Genomic DNA, 17,923 nt, shown 5'->3' with positions numbered 1-17,923 from the left:
GGAGCCCCCTGGGCCTCAGGAACCCTGGGTGGGACCGGCTTTGCCGCTGCTGCCCAGGACCCCTAGCCAGTGGGGACGCCGATCGGATGCCCTGGAAAACACCTTTAGAACATGGCTTTTGGGGGGAGGACGTTTGGCGCGGGTCCCCAAGCCGCACCCCCGCAGCTCACGGATCCTGGAGGTTTGTGAGTGGCCCCCCTGCGTCTCAACACGAGGACAACTCTCTCTCTCTCTCTCTCAAGATTTCACGCTTTCCAGGAAAGGCCGGTGGAGACCCGGTGGCGGCCAACGAAGCGTGCGGGAGCCGTTCCGTGGCTCCCAGGAGGGCCCCGCGCCGGGTGCGGCGGAACCGGGAGCGGCGCGCGAGGGGGCGCCCGCCTAGCGCCCCGGCGGCGTGGGGCGGGGGTGCTCCCCGAGGTGGCAGGAGGTCCCGCCCCCACCTCGCTCTCCTTTACGGGAAGTGATGTGGGGCCAGACGGAAAATACCCGCCAAGGACCCAAAAAGGGCCGCCCGGGTGGACGCGGCGCGCGCGCAGGCCCGCGGCGGGGAGACCTCGAGGTGCGGCCAGGTGAGCCCCGCGGCTGCGCGAGGTGTGGGAGGCGCCGCGCGACCCCGGCGGCCGGCGGGTTCCGGCTCCCCCCGGGCGACGGCGGGGCGGCTTCTGGGGCCAGACCCCGAGGCTGCGAGCCCCGCGGGCGGCTGGCGTCCGAGCCCGCCCCACACGCGGCTTTGCCTCCCGCCGGCCCTCGGCGCGGGGGTCGGGCAGCCTGGGCGAGGCGCTGCTTAGCTGCAGCTCCAGGTTGCGGCGGGCGCCTCCGGGACGGCCAGGTGCCAGGGTCCCCAAGGGGGCGACGGGGAGGAGGTCCCAGGAAGCTCCCAGACCCCCTGCTCTGCCCCATAGTTCTCTCCTCCCCCCTGTTGTTTTCAGCTTAATTATTTAACGCCTTTGCACCCCTGTCGATGAGGCTCCGGGTGCGAGAGGGCCCTCCCGGCTGTGGGCTGTCGGGCGGGCCGGAACCGCAGCCTGGCAGCCGGGCCGGGCCCTTGGTAGGGCCTTGTCCGCTGGCAGCGCTGATGTGGAGACACCTTAGATAACCGTTGCCAAATCCTTGTCTTTGTCCCAGTAGCTCACCAGTTAATTAAGCCAAGTCAGGCCTGAATGAAGCAAATCTTGCGAGCCCCCGACTTCTTCTTCCCAGCTTTTTGGCTCCTGCTGGCCACCTGGGCCACATGGCTTCACAATGCTCTGCCCCAGGGTCCTCTTCCTTACCTCTGTGGGCTAACAGCTGTTGGTTTTTTTGTTTTTTTGTTTTTTCTTATTCCATGGATTATCCCGTTAAGGTGGGCTCTTTACTCGGGTGTTGGGAGGGGGGGAGTAGTGTTACCACCTAGAAGTTTTCTGTAATAATTGCTGAGTTAATTTGTTCGTGATCCATTGTTCCTAACCACCCCACCCCCCCCCCCCCGGCCCCCTTTTTGCCTTCCTAAAAACTTGCTTTACGGACAAAACAATCTGGAAAACAGGGTTCTACAGATGGTTAGAGATTAAGAAAGGTTAATAAAGTACTGAAAGATTCTGACTGAAGATCATTTTTTCCCTGTATTTTATGTCGGTTTTCATTCCTACTTTCTTCTTTCTTTCTTTTTTTTCTTTCTTTCTTTCTTTCTTTCTTTCTTTCTTTCTTTCTTTCTTTCTTTCTTTCTTTCTTTTTTCAATCATGAATTTATTTTATTTTCATGCCTGAGGAAAACTCATTTAGCTATCTCAGGCTTTCTTCCTACCATCCCACCTTCTTTCCTTTCTCCTAACCTTTCTTTCTTAACTTGTAAGGATTCATTTCTATTCCCTTAATTCTACTCCATTCATCTATTTGTCTGTCCTTATGCTGGTATCATAGTGTCTTTATTATTGTAGTTATGTAGTAGGTTTTGAGAGTAGGAAGTGTGAGTCCTCCCATTTTGCTCTTTTTTTTTTTTTTTTTTTTGAAATGGTTCTGGCTATCCTGGGTCTCTTGAATTTTCATATGAAATTTAAGATCAGTTTCTCAATTTCTGTTGCTCTGGTTTAGAACAGATGTAAGGGTTTGAGAGTGGGCAGCAATCTCTGGGAACCAGACTCTTGATTTCCCCCTTCCAAATTTGCTTTTCACTTAATCTTTCCCATCTCAGTTAATGGCAATTTTACTCTTCTAGATTCTCAGACTAAACACTCTGGAGTGACCCCTGATTCTTTTCTTTTTCTCATTCCCACATCTAATTCTTCAGCAAGTCTCAATGGTTCTACTTTGAAAAAATATAATCTATATAGGATTAAAAACCATCTCACCATTTCCACTGCTTCTACCAAGATCCTATCGTTTCTCTCACTGAAATTACTTCAAAAGCCCCCTGCAGAGCCACCCTGCTTCTGCCCTTACACTCTACAGTCTACTGTCAACGCAGCAGCCAGAGCTCATTATGCCACTCACTCCTCTGTTCACAACTCTCCAAGAGCTTTTTATCTCAGAAGAAAAAGTCCTCATCATGGCCTACAAACCCCTTATGTGGTATGTGGCTTCGTCTTCCATCATTCTCCCCTTGTCTACTCCACTTCACCCACACCTTAAGACCTTTGCATTTACTGTTTCCTCTGCCTGGAATGTTCTTCCTTCAAATGTCTTCCTCAAATGTTCTTCTCACTTGTTTCATTCAAGTCAAAAGTCATTTCTTTAAAGGGGCTTTCTTGAACCATCCCATCTAAAATAACATCCCTCACCCCACCCACCATTTTTTGCCCTCTAACCTTGCCTTGTTTTTCTTTTCTTTGGAGTATCTATAGCAGTAACTGTCATCACACACACACACACACACACACACACACACACACACATGCCGCTATTGTCTCCCACTGGTAGAATAGACATCATGAAGGTCAGAAATTTGTCTTGTTCCCTATGGGGTACATAGCACCTAGAATGGTTTCTGGCACGTAATAAGCTCTAAAAAATATGTGTAGAAAGCATGAAAAGGGAATGAGAGCTGAGAAATGAGGATCACTCTACTGTTGCTTTCTCTCTGATCCTTCACACTTCACCTAAGAGAAGCAATGTCCATAGTTACACTAACATCTCCTATGTCTCTTCTATTCTATCCTCTTATTCTCCCAAGACAATGGCTTTAGCCTCCTTGGAAAGGTAAAGGCTTTGGGTTCTTCCCACGGTGGCAGTGAGGAGCCTGGGCGGAATGTGTGGGGGCATTTGGGGCCTGCCTCCAGTGATACTGCTGCTTGTGCTGAATTCCAGTTCAAGAAAATGGAAATTCATTTATTGATGAATATTTTGCACTACAATTAATCTCTCTTTGGCTTCTAACTGAAATTGCAACTCCGGACACACATTTTGGCATTTAATTACATAATTGCTTCAGACTATCAACATCAACTGTTTATGCATATGTTGCCTTCTATGTCTTATGGCTAGGTTGTAATATCCTGGAGGCTATTATCCTGGAGGAAGAGCATGACTTCAGCTCACTTTTTGAGTTTTTGGTTTTTTTTTTAAAGATTTTATTCATTTATTCATGGGAGACACAGGGAGAGAGAGGCAGAGACGTAGGTGGAGGGAGAATCAGGGTCCCATGGGGAACCTGATGCAGGGCTTGATCCCAGCACCCCAGGATCACAACCTAAGCTGAAGGCAGACACTCAACCACTGAGCCACCCAGGTGCCCTCATTTTTTGATTTTTTGAGTCTTACATGTTTGATAAGCTCTTGCTGAGTATGCCAATAAGTTAATGAATAAACCTGGATTTATTTTTATAATTGAAAACTTATAGTCTATACATTTAATTTTTCTTAGCCAACATCTATAAATATCTTATTTTAGTCCATCTTGTCCTGCAGCTTCTGATAGAGCAGTATTGGCTACAGTTGAGTAGGATTTCCTGCTGCCCTTTCTCAGTGAAAATGGAATTAATCAGCCTAGAGAGTATGGAAATTGACCTTATAAGTTATTTAAAACTTGAATCTGCCATCCATTATTATTTAAACTTATCTTGGAATGTGTCTGTCCTATCTGTATCTTCACTGCAAAATATGGAAAAGGATTATTTTTACATATACATGGGATATATATATATATTTTTTTCCCTAGTAAATTATATGTTTGAAACCTCCTGAAAATAAAAGAGCTTGCATATTTAAAGTCTGAGCTCCTAGCTAACTAGGTGGGTGGGTGGGAATCCTTTCACAATGTAAATGTCCATCAAATTATCATGAGTGCACTTTCAATATCTTGCAATTTTATATGTCAATTATCCTTAAATAAAGCTAAAATTAACAAAAAATAGTGTGAGCCCCTGAAAAGCAAGATTGTATGGTATTATCAAAACAAGATTATCTTCTGAAGAGAGTAATTTTTCCCTTTCACTGCTTTTGCTGTTCATGCCTTGTGCAGTTTTTGCTTAGACCACATTTATTCCTCTGCCTCTTGGTCAGGAAGTTTAAGTTTATGATCTGGTTTCCCTTAAGCTGATTACTTTGGAAGCAGACAGGAGCACTGAGTTGGAGAATGAGATAAAGGGTTTGTAATTAACTTTATGTCCGGAGGGTGAGATGTGGAGCAGTGAGTATCCAGCTTGGTTGGCCTCCTGTGTGGTCAAGCAGCACAGAAGGCTCACCACATTCTTTGTTTTGTATGAGTGAGGTCTACTCATATCTTACCTACTGTTAACTAAAATTTGATGCCTCACTTACTCAAGAGGAAAACTGAAAGTTATTTTTTCTTTTCACTTATTTGTTTGTTTATTGCCTCTGTATATGCTACCCTTGAGAAGGCCTCCCATTTAGGGCACCAGCCATCTTAGAACTACCCACATATATGGAATCAGACTTTTGTTTCTTAAAAATCAAACTTTTAATGTGGGGTCAGAGGTAGGATGCTACATTTAGCAGGTAAAAAAAAAAAAGAATTTGCATTTTGGTTAAACAATGAATAACTTCTTACTATAAGTATGTTCCATAAATACTTACATGAAGAAACTATTTGTTGTTTTTATGCAATGTAAATTTAACTATCTTGTACTTAATCTGGCAACTCTAGTTTGGTAAACCCCTGTTTATGAATAGGAAATGAATTGATCATGATAATGTCCAAAGAATGACTGAGCTATGTCTTATTTTGGTGACTGCACATGTGTCCATCTTAAGGATAGACAAGTGGTGCCTGGCTGGCTCAGTCAGTGGAGCGTGTGACTGTTGATCTCAGGGTTGAGGGTTCAAGCCCCACATTGCATGTAGAGATTACTTTAAAAAAACTTTAAGGACAGAGAGGATTGACTTGTAAACTCAAGGAGTATAAGAAATAGAAGGAAGTTGAAGAAGATTTAGTTTTATTTTAGTCTTTTATAGTTAAGGAAATTCATCTCCACAGACTCTGAGTCATTTTGTAGGATCACAGAGTCAGTGACAGAGCCAGGACTGGAATTCCAGGCACAGTGGATTGTCTATTGCATAATGCCTTCCCATAAGATATCTATATCTATATATCTATATTTATGTTTTATATATATATATATATATATATATATATTTATGTTGACCGTTAGTCACTTTTTTTTTTTTTTTTAATTCTAGTAGGGTTAACATACAGTGTTATATGTTATATTAGTTTCAGGTGCACAATATAGTGATTCAATAATTTCCACTCTAAATCACTTCTGTTGTCACCATCCTATGATCACTCCCTTATCATACTGTCCTTCCAGTCCTCAGATCCAAATGTGGCAGGCAAAGCCACTCTCAAGCCACTCTCAAGAGACTCTCAAGTCACACTCAAAGAGCTTGACTTTTCTCTGAGAGCCAAAGGACTGTCAAAAGCAACCATTTGGTTGTATTCCCTGTGATGATGCCAGAAAGCCTGTCATTCAATGTGTTTTTATTCCTTTTGAGGTAGTGTTAACATTTTTATCCCTTTTAAGTTTTTATTATAAGATGCCTTGATTACCGTGGATTTACTGACAATAATTCCACAACAACCCAGTATTATCTTCTTGACAGCCTGCTTGCTTTGTGGCCTACTCCTATGAAATCCCCCATCCCCTCACATTATGATACAATAAATATGGAAGAGATATGGGAAGGATGAATAAATTATATAGATACAGGTACCTTTCCCTATCAATAAGTGTTCTTATAAAACACTGGGTTATTTTATTATTATCTTAAAATTATACCTATTTAAGAAAGCAGCCTTGAAAATGAACATGCTTTCTCTTGTCACTAGAATACCATGTTTCAGAGCCACTAATCTTGTTTTTTCATAGGTTTGTTGATTCATATGCATATAAAGCCTTGCCAGCTGCCAGGTCAAAGCATAATAATAAAATTGGTTGCCAAGAGACTAAAAAATCTGTTCGTTCTTATTAACTGCAGTTTATCTATCCTGCCTTGATCCCACCACATGAGGGGCTGGTCAACTCTTATCTGGGTATGACTGGTTACTTATCTACTGTGTATTTGTATCATTAAAAACAAAGACAGGTTCTCAGCCAACTAACTAAACCTTATGATAAGGTGTTTTTATTCTGGTTATAGTAGCTGTAATATAGGGAGGAATAAGATGCATAGAAATAGGTTATGACTTAAATGTTCATTTGAGATACCCCCAAAATTTAAAATGTAACCTATGGTGGTAGTCAGGATTTCTTTGTTTCTTACAACACATGATTAATTTTCATAATAAATCTCACCACTACAAGGGAGTGACCCCAAGAATGAGTAAAAAGGTCTACAGCCTTTGAAAAGATAAGGTGTTATTCTAGTTAAATACAGGAGACCAATGTGGCCAAACAAGCTGCTGGCTATTCCTGACTGGGCTTCCGTGTTCAGAGGCAAGGTTAAGTGTCCATTGCTCTGCTCTGCTTAGGCACAGAAAGCCATGAATTGAGTTGTGATGCTTCCTCAGGTAGTGACTCATCCCTTGTTCTGGAGCTCCTGCTTGAATGTGGGGGAGCCAACCTAGCTGGGAGTTTGTAGCCTGGGTTTTAGTCTCTAATATTGCTGATAATTATGTGATATCATGCCAGTGGTTCCTGGGTCTGATTTTGACCTCCTCCTTCCCTGGGGACATTTGGCAATGTGTGGAGACAGTTTTGGTTGTCACAATCAAGGAGTTACTACTGGTATTTAGTGGATAGAGAGGCACAGGACAGCCCCTCATGACAGAGGATTATCTTGCCCAAAGTTTAACAGTGCCGAGAGCGAAAAACTCTGCCTTAGACAAATCACTGAATCTCCCTTGTCTGCATTTTCCTGAGTTACACATTCTCTCCATCAGATAAAGTTAACTTAGCTTGACTCTACCACTGTTGTCTTTCACATCTCTCTCTTACTGTAATTCTAAGTCATAAAATGTAGAATAGGGCATAGATATTGATATTGTTTTTAAAGTCCCCACAAAGGATTCTCTTGGGTATTTGGGACTGAGAACCGTCACCCTCCGAGGTCACATGGAGTAGGTCCTTATGGGAATGCCAGGTGGACCATTTGATAGAAATGGACCCTGTGATGACAGCCTGTCTGAAGTCTGCCATGTGATTCAGCATAAGTGGAAGCCTGCCAGAAACCCACAGAGAGCATTGTGACTAAAGGCTTGGTCTCTAAATTCCTCAGAGACCTGTGCTCTCAGCACCTATGCACGATGAGCTTTCAGCTGGCCAGGAGTATCTACTCCCCAAATTTCCACCCAGCAACCATACACTTGTGCCAGGGGTACCTTGGACTTTAGAGTTTCTCAAGGATATATTGAGATGGACAATTTCTTCATTCATACTGGTTTTCTGCTTATCTAGAGCCTCCCTGAAAGATTTAAAGGTCAACAACAAAAACTGCCTACCCTAAGTCATCAGCCCGTTTTGCCACCCAGCTAAGGAAACCTTATTTACTATACTTACAGCATCATGTAATTTAAGGGCTGGTAGGCTGTAGAAACCGGGTAGCTCAGCCTGCCTTCTACTTCAGAGGTTTAGAACTGTGTTCAATGCCACATGGTTAATTGATGACATTGAAGGTTCTAGAAAACAAGTCTGTCTGCTGGTTCTCCATTGTGTTCTCTCCATGTCCCTATGCTAATATTTCTTGATTGTAACCAGGTGTAACATGGGCAAGACAAAGTTGTGTTGTTTTGTTTGAAGGAAATGACTTTCGGGTGGAACTTTAATAACCAGTGTCTCTTCCTTGACCTTTCTGAAATATTACAGGAAGTGAAACAAGTATATTAGGATTTTTTTAAAAAAGATTTTACTTATTTTTTCATAAGAAACACACAGAGAGAGAGAGAGAGGGAGGCAGAGACACAGGCTGAGGGAGAAGCAGGCTTCATGCAGGGAGCCTGATGTGGGACTCGATCCCGGGTTTCCAGGATTACACCCTGGGCCAAAGGTGGTGCTAAACCGCTGAGCCACCCAGGCTGCCCAGTATATTAGGATTTTAACCTAAGTTAAAGCCATCCAGAAAGATCTGAGTGCTCACTATGGCCGTGTGCCAGCTGCCAGTTAAAGGCCACCATGATTTCTTCCCTGTGTTGCTGCTTTTCTGGTCCTATTCTTGCCCCCTCCCACTGCCTCTGCCACACCTCATTCCTCACACAAAGCCAGTGATCTTTTAAAAATGTAAATCAGATCACATCCTTCTTCTGATTTAAATTCCTCTGCCGTTTCCCATTGCAGTTGGTACAAGATTCAAATGTTCTGACCGTAGTCTGTTGGGGTCCTCATGATCTGGGCCATCCTGACCTCCATGATCTCAGCTCATCCCTGTGCCTCCATCTTCCAGGCTCATCTCCTTCCTTTCTGTTCCTAGGAGATGCCAAGCTCATTCTTTCCTCAAAGCCTTTGCACTTGCCCTTAACTCATCCTCGATGTGTTTTTCTCTAGATCCTTACCTGGCTGGTCCCTTGGCATCATTCAGATTTCATTTTAAATATCATCCCCTCAAAGAAGTGGGTGATGGCTTTCATCCTGGTGACTGTTGAAAGTAGCTGCTGGTCACTCACTATCCTGTTATTGTGTTGTTGTCTTCACAGTGTTTATTACTATTCGAAATATTTTTATCCTTATGTTCACTTATTGTCTGTCTCTTGCTGCTAATATATTCTCTCCACGAGGGCAGGAACTTTGTGTGTTTTGTGAAGTGCTATGTGCTTAACCCCTAGAATCATACATGCACATGACAGATGCTAAGTTAATAATGAGTGACAGAGTAAATGAGCAGTCGGTGATAGAGAAGATTACTTTGCAGATTTTGTCCTATGTGATTCCCATTTTCTCTTACATTGGACTTTGTTTTTTAAACTAAAACCAGAATGCTAGTTTATTGATATGTGAGAAGTGGAACTGTTAAGCAGCCTAGATTTTTTTCTTTGAGGACTAATGTACTGTAGTAAAACTCCATGGGGAGCAAATATGAAAGAAGACAGTTACTCGGTAAGCACAGACTCAGGGCATAGGGACTTAGAAATCAAAAAGATCCGAGAGCTGAACTGCTGGAAGAGGCCTGAAAGATCACCCTGGTAATGGTTCCTCACATCTGGCTGCCTGTGAAAATCACACAGGAAGACTTATTAAAACATACCCACACAAAGCCACACATTTTTCTGTCTCTCCTTTGGTGATCCTAATTTGTTCGTTTACAGTCAGGGCTGGGGAATCCATGTTTTCTTTGAAATGCTGCCAAAATGGTTAATGGTGCACGACCAGGTTTGGGAATCAGTGACTGAGCCCACCCCTGTTTCCAGATATGTAAACCGAGGCTCAGAGAGATCAAGTGTCTCACTCAGGGTCGCACATAGGGTGAGCAGGGAGATGGCCTTCAAATCTCCCAGCCTTCTCTCTGCACTGTTCACAGAACATGACCACAAAGATTCTCAAGGGCAGAGGCAGCAGCACCTCGGAAATTGCTGGTTTATTACTTTTTTCTTTATTTACATAGAACTAACCAGTCTGCTGTCAAACAGGAAATGCATATAGCATAGTTTTCCCTTTTTATTACAAAGTGTCAGATCAATTAGATTTTGGATTCTGGGGCTGCAGAGTGATGATCAGTGTGGTTCTGGGGCCGACCAGCAAGCACCATATGGAACTTGCTAGAAATGCAGATTCTCAGCCCAGAAGTAGTGAATCTGAAACTCTGGAGGTAGGGCCCACAGTATGTATTTTAAAACCATCCAGAAAATTCTGATGCATACTCAAGTTTGAGAAGCTCTGTCCATAGGGACATTTTGCAGTTCAATCATTGGTTAAAGCTGTTGGCCTCCGCCTTTTAGTCCATGACTTATTAACATTAAGGCTCAACTTAGGCTAGCCATCTGCTTTCTTTGGTGACATTTATTCAAAAAAGGGGCCTGTTGCTATAAAATTTCATTAGAATGCAATACATAAGGAAGGAGGGGGCAGGATTAATACTTATTGAGCACCTATGTGTGAGAAACCGTGTTCAAGGCTATTATTTACCTCATTTAATTCTTACCACCATCCTGCTAGGTGAGTATTAGTATCCTTATTTTACAGATTTGAAATAGGAGGCTGGTAGAGGTGAAATATGGTCTTCTTTACAGGTCATTTGACCAACTGTAATTGTATGTTTTGCTATCTGTTGTCTCCCTAGAACAGCTGCTCTCAAACCTTCTTATAGCTAACCAGGAATCCCCTGGGAAGCTTGTTATAAATGCAAATTCCCTAGCCTCTCTCTCAGAGATCCTAATTCAGAAGCCTGGATAGAACCCAGGACTTTGGATTTTCATCAAGTACTCCAGGTGATTCTGCTGCCAGTGGGCATCAGGCCAGTTTGGAGAAATCTAGTCCTGGCTCCAACCCCAATGGTTAGACTGGGTGCTCCTCAACGTTTTTGAGGTTCTGTGGTTTTCCAGTATTTCCTGTGCTCACAGGCTTTGGGCACCAGGTGGGGATGTTGGGAGAACAAAAAAGAATGTCAGGTATGATGCCTGATGTCCTTCTTTGTGAGGTGGCATGCTGATTGGTCCAAGGTTTGGAAGCAGCTACTGACATAAATACCCCAGGTCTCCCATTGTATAAAAAAAGATACATGTGTCAAAAGATGGTTAGATCCTCCCAGGCTTTTGCCCAGTGGAGATGTCGGCAATGTTGAAATATTAAATATCTTTAATATGTCTTAGTCCCTGAAATAAAACTGTGTAGGGCAAGGGCAGAAGGAAATTCACAGAGGCACACATTTCAGTCTCCTAATATCTATTGTATATAAGGCACATTATTTTTGCCAGGAAGAAAATAACCAAGTTACATGGTAAGCATCTAAGAAAATTTATTTTGCCACTGATATTAGAGTTGGTAACTGTAACTAGTACAGTAGCTAGAGCTACCACTTGGTGCTTACTATTTTTCAGGTTGTATACAAATATTCTCTCATTTAATCCTCAACAAACTTTCAAAGTAGATATTACCCTTTATTTTACAGATGATGAAACAAGCTCAGGAAGGTTCTCAGGGCTGGGACTGAGGTTTTCAGGGATGCAAGACTGTCAGTGCTAAAACAAAAACAGTCCTGGATAAACTGGGATGGTTGGTCACCCTAAGTGTCACCCAGCTTACTGATCTACAGTTGATAGTTAGGAAGTAAGCCCAAAAGGGTTCTGAGTAGTCAGATAGATGGTTCATATATTGAAACTTGTTGCTCTGCCTCACAGAGAGACTTTCAGAACATTCCTTGGTGCCCACTTTCCTCCATTTTATGTGCAGTTTTTAAAAATTTTTTTAAAAGATTTATTTATTTATGATAGACATAGAGAGAGAGAGAGGCAGAGACACAGGAGGAGGGAGAAGCAGGCTCCATGCAGGGAGCCCAACATGGGACTCGATCCTGGGATTCCAGGATCGCGCCCTGGGCCGAAGGCAGGCGCTGAGCCGCTGAGCCACCCAGGGATCCCCAATGTGCAATTCTAAGAAGCTTGATTATTTGGTTCCCAGGTGCTTTGTCAATTAGAAACAGCATTGGAAGGGGAAGTGGTTATTCTAGGAACGCATTCTGATTACTATGATGAGAGACATCTGGCTGAAGGTGGGAGCAAGGAGAATTAGTATAAATGAATAAAAGGTGGAATCAGTATGGTGGTCAGGAGGCATTTATTACCGGGGGAAACAGACCTTAATAAAGATAGCTGTTACTGAACACTATGGGCTGACCACTATTTTAAGCACTTATATGTATCACATAATTAAATTCTTACAAAATAGTCCTATTATTATCCTCGTTCCACAGATGAAGAAACTGAAGCACAGAGAGGTTAATGAAGTTGCTGAAGATCACACAGCCAGTGAGTGATAAAGCTGAGATTCAGAGTCTCCAGAGCCCAGATCCCCAGCAGGGGATCTAAATACTGTAGGTCTTAGATGCTGAGGAGGTAGCACAACAAGTTAGTGATGTTTATTGTGATGCCCTGAATCTCCAAGAAAAAAAAAAAGTAAAGCATGGACATTACATTTTACAGTAGTTCCCCCTTATCCACAGGGAATATGTTCTAAGGTCCCCAGTGGATGCCTGAAACTGTGGATAGTACTAAACTCTACGTATACTATGTTTTTTTCCTATACGTACATACCTACGCTAGAGTTTAACTTATAGATTAGGTACAGTAAGAGATTAACAATAATAGAATAACTATAACAATATACTGAGTAGAAGTTATGTGAATGTGGTCTCCATCTCTCTCCCTTTCAAAATATCTTTTTGTGCTGTACTCATCCTTCTTCATGTGATTATGTGAGATCATAAAATGCCTACATGATGGATGAAGTGAGGTGAGTGACGTAGGCTTTGTTATGTAGCGTTAGGCAGCTATTGGCCTTCTGACGAATCCTCAGGGATCATCCACTTCTGGACCACTACTGACCCCAGGTACCTGAAGCCCCAGAAAGCAAAACCATGGAAGGGGAGTGAGATGTACTACTGTATTTTGTATGAGTTAACTTTTAAAATTTTACTAAGGTTATAGATGGACAGGCCTGTTATAAAAAAAACCATTAGTTCCCTCCCCCAGGTCATTTCCTGCTCTGCAGAGACAACTGCTTTCAGTTCTTATAATTGGGTGACTTGCTCGTCAGACATTTAGAGACATCCCTTGTCTCTAAATGACATACTGGATATTTCTATGGTCGATTTTCAGTTTCAAGCGTTATTTAAATGCCTATGACTAGACGCTTTACCATGGAGAAAGACAATTTTAACTCGTTTCCCCACCTACCTCTATCACATGTGTATGCCATTTCCATCCCCACCCTCAACAGTTATTTCATAATTCTAGTCAGATCAGTATGTCCCAGGCTTGTTTTTTTCCTTTAGGTCTTCCCTCTGGGGCTAGGTGAATTCTCCAGAGAAGAACATTTGAACCACCTGCCTGTGGAGAATGCCTGCATTCTGGAAGTTCTAGCATGTAGGTGGGAGGTGGAGGTATCTCAGTATTTAGAGAATTGGGATCTAAGCAAACTTCCATTATTTTTAGTCTTGACTTTACCATCCCGTCACCTCCAGGAATGTTTGGGGGCTCTGAATGCCTGAGCTCTTTTGCAGATCCTGTGATGACTTGCTTTTTGGCTTTCCCTAGTGGCAGATAAAGAATTACCTTTCCCAGGTTTGGTAATCAGTTATCTCTTGTCCATTTACTTTCTAGCTTCCACGTTTTGTTGCTGTTGTTTCTAATCATTTTCTCTTTGTCCTTGTGAGTTAATGTCTAAAAGAAAACCCATCTATTTTTGCTGTGTTAGATATGGGGATGTAGCAGAACTAAGGTGTTTTAGAAAGCCATCTTTATCCTGAAGTTGGAAAGACATTTTAGAAAGCTTTCAATACAGAGGGGTCAAAAAAAGTTTGCTGTAATGGGAAGACCAATAGTTCTATGCAAAATAGAAGTTTTACCTTTACCTGCTACTCAAAGTGCTATTCTTGGATGAGGACCATCAGTAGTACCTGGGAATCACCCGGGTACTCGTTAGAAGTGGAGAACTGAGATGTATTGAATCAGAATTAACATTTTATCGAAATCCCTATGAGAGTCCTAAGCATGCTGAAGTGCTAATATGAAACTTTCCTCAACTACTGTAATTAAGAAAAGCTAATTTAATGAATTTTAATCTGGGATTTAAAAATCTTGGTACATTCCCTTATTATTCTTCAGATTCTAGAGGTTACTGTGAGATAATATAGAGGAGTACGTAAATCTTCATGAAAATGCACTCTCTCTCCCTTTATAAACCATGTCTGTCCATCTGAGTCAACATCAGATGTGAACCAAAAATTCCATGACATTCACCCTGAGAGATTTCAGATTGATTATGTTCGGGCTTTTTTAGTTGCCCACAGTTCTTGAGGTTAGTGATAGGAATTTATAGATTGGATAGGCTTTTCTGTCATACATCAAGCTGCCAAAGTTAGAGGGTGGCTTCCTCTAGAGGCAAAGAATAGATTAATTAGTTTAAGCCCAGCACCTCAGGGACACGTTATATGCTCAGCAAGTGATTGTGGGATGAGCGAACTAAAGATACAATTCCTGTCTCCAAGATAGTTACCAACCAAGAGGGAGGAATAAATTGGATATCACCATTAGGGTTGACCAGCTCTGGGAAAGAGTAAGCACAGAGAAAGGGCATCTAACTTAGTGTTATTGGCAGAAGGAGCCAAAGGGCTACTTGTTTTGGTGAACCTAGCTTGGTGGGCTTAGAGCAGCGGTTCTTGGTTTCTTGTGTAGTAGAATCACTTGGTGGGCTTGTTAAAACAGAGACCATGTGGCCATCCTGATGTCTTCTGATTCAGTACACCTGGAGTGAGCCCAAGAATGTGCATTTCTAACCATGTCTTGCTGATGCTGATGATACTGATTTCACATTTTGAAAACCACTGGTTTTAGAGAGTTATAAATAGTTCTTGTGGCTAGAGTCAGGGAGCAGGGGATGGTGGGTGATACCGAAGGCAGAAGTCTAAGGAGTAAGGATTTTATTATGGAGCTTGTGAGGAGTCAGTGACGGGTTTTGCAGAGGAGAGTGATGGACATCCATTTGCATTTTGGAAAGATCATTTTGGGTGTGGTGTGGGAGGTGGATTGGTAGCAGGACCAGGTTGGAGTCCAGAAAACCAAGTAAGTGGTTGATTGTAGCTGTCTAGACAAGAACTAATAAAAACTTGGAATAAAGGTGGGAGGAGAAAGGATCTCTAGAACTTGGTGGCCAGTTGGAAATGGGAGGGGAAGAGAGGGAGGAGTCACCGCGGACCATCAGATTTCTTGTTGGGTGGGTGTTGGGATTGTGTTACTCAAGACACAGGAAGAGAAGGGGGTCTAAAGCAGGGTTTGGAAAGAAGAGCAAAGGAGGTAAGTCAAGGGCAGGATATGTTGAATTTGAAATGCTGGCAAAAATTCTGGGTGCACCTCCCAGTAGACAGTTTTATTTATGGGTCTGGAGGCCAGGAGAGGTCTGGTAAGTTATCTAGCCCCATTCCTTCTGCACTTCCATTTGATCTCCTGTGTTGTTGGTTTGTATCAGGCATTGCATTTGTGAAGAAACAATGTTAATATAACCTTTAAGGGCCTGGAGAATGCAATACTTAGACTTTCTTAAGAAAACAAATATTCTACTTTTTTGATTGGGGAAAGAAAGTCTAGCCTTCTAACACCAGAAGAGGTTAATACAGCCACCTTCTGTCTGAGAGGCCAGTGGAATTGGGTTTTAGTAAGCTCAAAATGGGCAAAATCACTTGACTGGTCTGCAGGCCATATGACGAACAGCTGAGACTAATTAGCTGGATTGTGGGTTTTTACAGAGATGCCTGATTTTGAAAGTTGATGGAGCGGACTGCTTTTCAAAAGACTCTTTTGAAAACCTTTTATAAGTAAGCAATTCTGACTTTAACATTTCTCTTTGTATTATGTAGGCAAGAAGTAACCTTTTTGAAGAGGACATGTGATTGGAAGTTGTCTAATTGGTGAAGTGTTGGGAGCAACTTTTCTAAAATTTTAGAAAAACAACAACTTATACTCCCTCCCTCAAGGTATAGTTTTGTGTTTTTATATATATATGCATATATATATATATTTTTTGTAGAGGTTTCAAATTCCACCATGCCAATTTTCATGTATTTAGAATATGTGTGATTTAACATAGAATACCACTGCACATGTTAACTTTTTTTTTAAACTAAAGACTTTAAGACACATGCTGAATTTCTGGGTTGGAGTTTGAAAAATACATTTTCAGTTACTGTATGGTGGATAGGAATACTGACTGCATTTTCCTTTCTTTTCTTAACTTTAATAAAGTAACAGATTTTTATTCTCTGATAATATGTTGAATAAGAGAGCTGATTAAGGAATTGCTCTAAGCTTAAGGGTTTTTGGGATTTTATTTTTAATATTGTTACAGCTTTAATGGGGGAAAGCTTTATGTAAGCATGTGTTTTAGTATTAGGTGTATTTCTTCTATGAATTAAATTTGCCCCCCAAGTAATTGTTAACTTTTGTTAGGTTTGGCCGTGGTATTGTGGTTATGTTAAGGAAAGGACCGTATATTTTATAGATGCTTAGTTTTTTTTTTTTTAATTATTTATTCATGATAGTCCTAGAGAGAGGAGAGAGAGGCAGAGACACAGGCAGAGGGAGAAGCGGGCTCCATGCCGGGAGCCCGATGTGGGACTCGATCCTGGGACCCCGGGATCGTGCCCTGGGCCAAAGGCAGACGCCAAACCGCTGAGCCACCAGGGATCCCCCTTTATAGATGCTTAGTGATAGTATGCAGGAGTGAAAGATCTGGGGTTTGGTTCTGATGGGGTCTGATGTTCATTAAACAATTCTGTCTACTTCTGGACATGCACCAGTTTGCCGGGACTGCTGTGACAAAGCACTACACACTGGGTGGCCTCAGCAGCAGACACTTATTGTCTGAGATGCAGATGTCTGCAGGGTTGGTTTATTCTGAGGACTATGAGGAAGAATCTGTTCCAAGCTCCTCTCCTTGGCTTGTAGGTGGCCGAGTCTCACTGTGTCTCATCTTATAGTCTTCCCTCTATGCAAGTCCTTACACTAAGAGGGAATCTGGATGCAGACACACAGGTCATGGGGCTGGTTGGTGTCAGAGTCAAGGCAATGTCCTGACTTCCACTCCAGGCCGCTGACCAAATTCCTCATTTTGTTGTCTTTGCTGTGAGTTCAGGCTTTTTTCCTGTGACTCCTGAACACCGATTGTCAGGAATCACTGTGGGGGAAAAAGCCTTAATTAAAAGTTGACTTTGTCTAGATTCTTGGATTATTAACACACAGTTTTGAAAAAAAAAATATTTTGGGGAGTAGTGTTTATTCATGAGGGCATCCTACCCATAGACATCAGGTTGGATTTAATATATTCCAAAGGAGTTTATCCCCATCTTGGTTGCAGCTATTAGAATACAAAAACCATTATTTTTTCTTTTTGTTTGCTGCTGCTACCCACACGACAGGAACTGTGGCAGAAAATGCTGATGAAACCTTGCGGCCAGCAGGATGGCACCATAGCAACCGAGACCTGCACCTCTGAACAGGTCCCGGAACTCAGGCTGCCTCCGCTGCTGATCCAGTTTCCGCCTTCTCGAGACCCTCAGTACTTGTGTGCTCAAAGAGGAAATGCTCACCACTTCCCTCTGTTTCTGTTTTCTCTTTTTAGGATGAAAGCTTCCTGAGATCTGTGTTCATCTTTTCGCTACCCTTCCTTTCTTCTGCCCTCTGCACTTGGTGGATTTATAGCTAGAGCTCCGGGCATTGCATACCTCATAGCTGATGAGTCATGTAAAGCCCATTAAAAAGAAAAGCTGATTTTCGCAGAAGCCCTAATTCATTTGTACTGTCTTTGCAAGGGAACGTTTTCTTACTTGCTTCGGTGCTCCTGGTGTTGCTGCA

General features: G+C 42.5%; 1 protein-coding gene across 2 annotated transcripts in view; it reads left to right on the top strand.

Annotated features, from left to right (window-relative positions):
* Positions 1 to 410: 410 nt before the first annotated feature.
* Positions 411 to 17,923, top strand: part of RAB27A (RAB27A, member RAS oncogene family) — a 73,020-nt gene continuing 55,507 nt past the window's right edge. The window contains exons 1-2 of one of the 2 annotated variants that reach the window (XM_077881174.1): positions 411 to 569; positions 15,931 to 16,047. The gene's annotated coding sequence lies outside the window, so the exon portion shown is untranslated. The remainder of the gene's footprint in view (positions 570 to 15,930; positions 16,048 to 17,923) is intronic. The other variant, XM_077881175.1, reaches the window with a different exon arrangement.

The sequence above is a fragment of the Canis aureus genome, chromosome 32, assembly GCF_053574225.1.
Source record: "Canis aureus isolate CA01 chromosome 32, VMU_Caureus_v.1.0, whole genome shotgun sequence".
Taxonomy (NCBI): domain Eukaryota; kingdom Metazoa; phylum Chordata; class Mammalia; order Carnivora; family Canidae; genus Canis; species Canis aureus.
The sequence above is the reverse complement of the archived record's forward strand: the minus strand, read 5'-3'. Positions and strand labels throughout refer to the sequence as shown.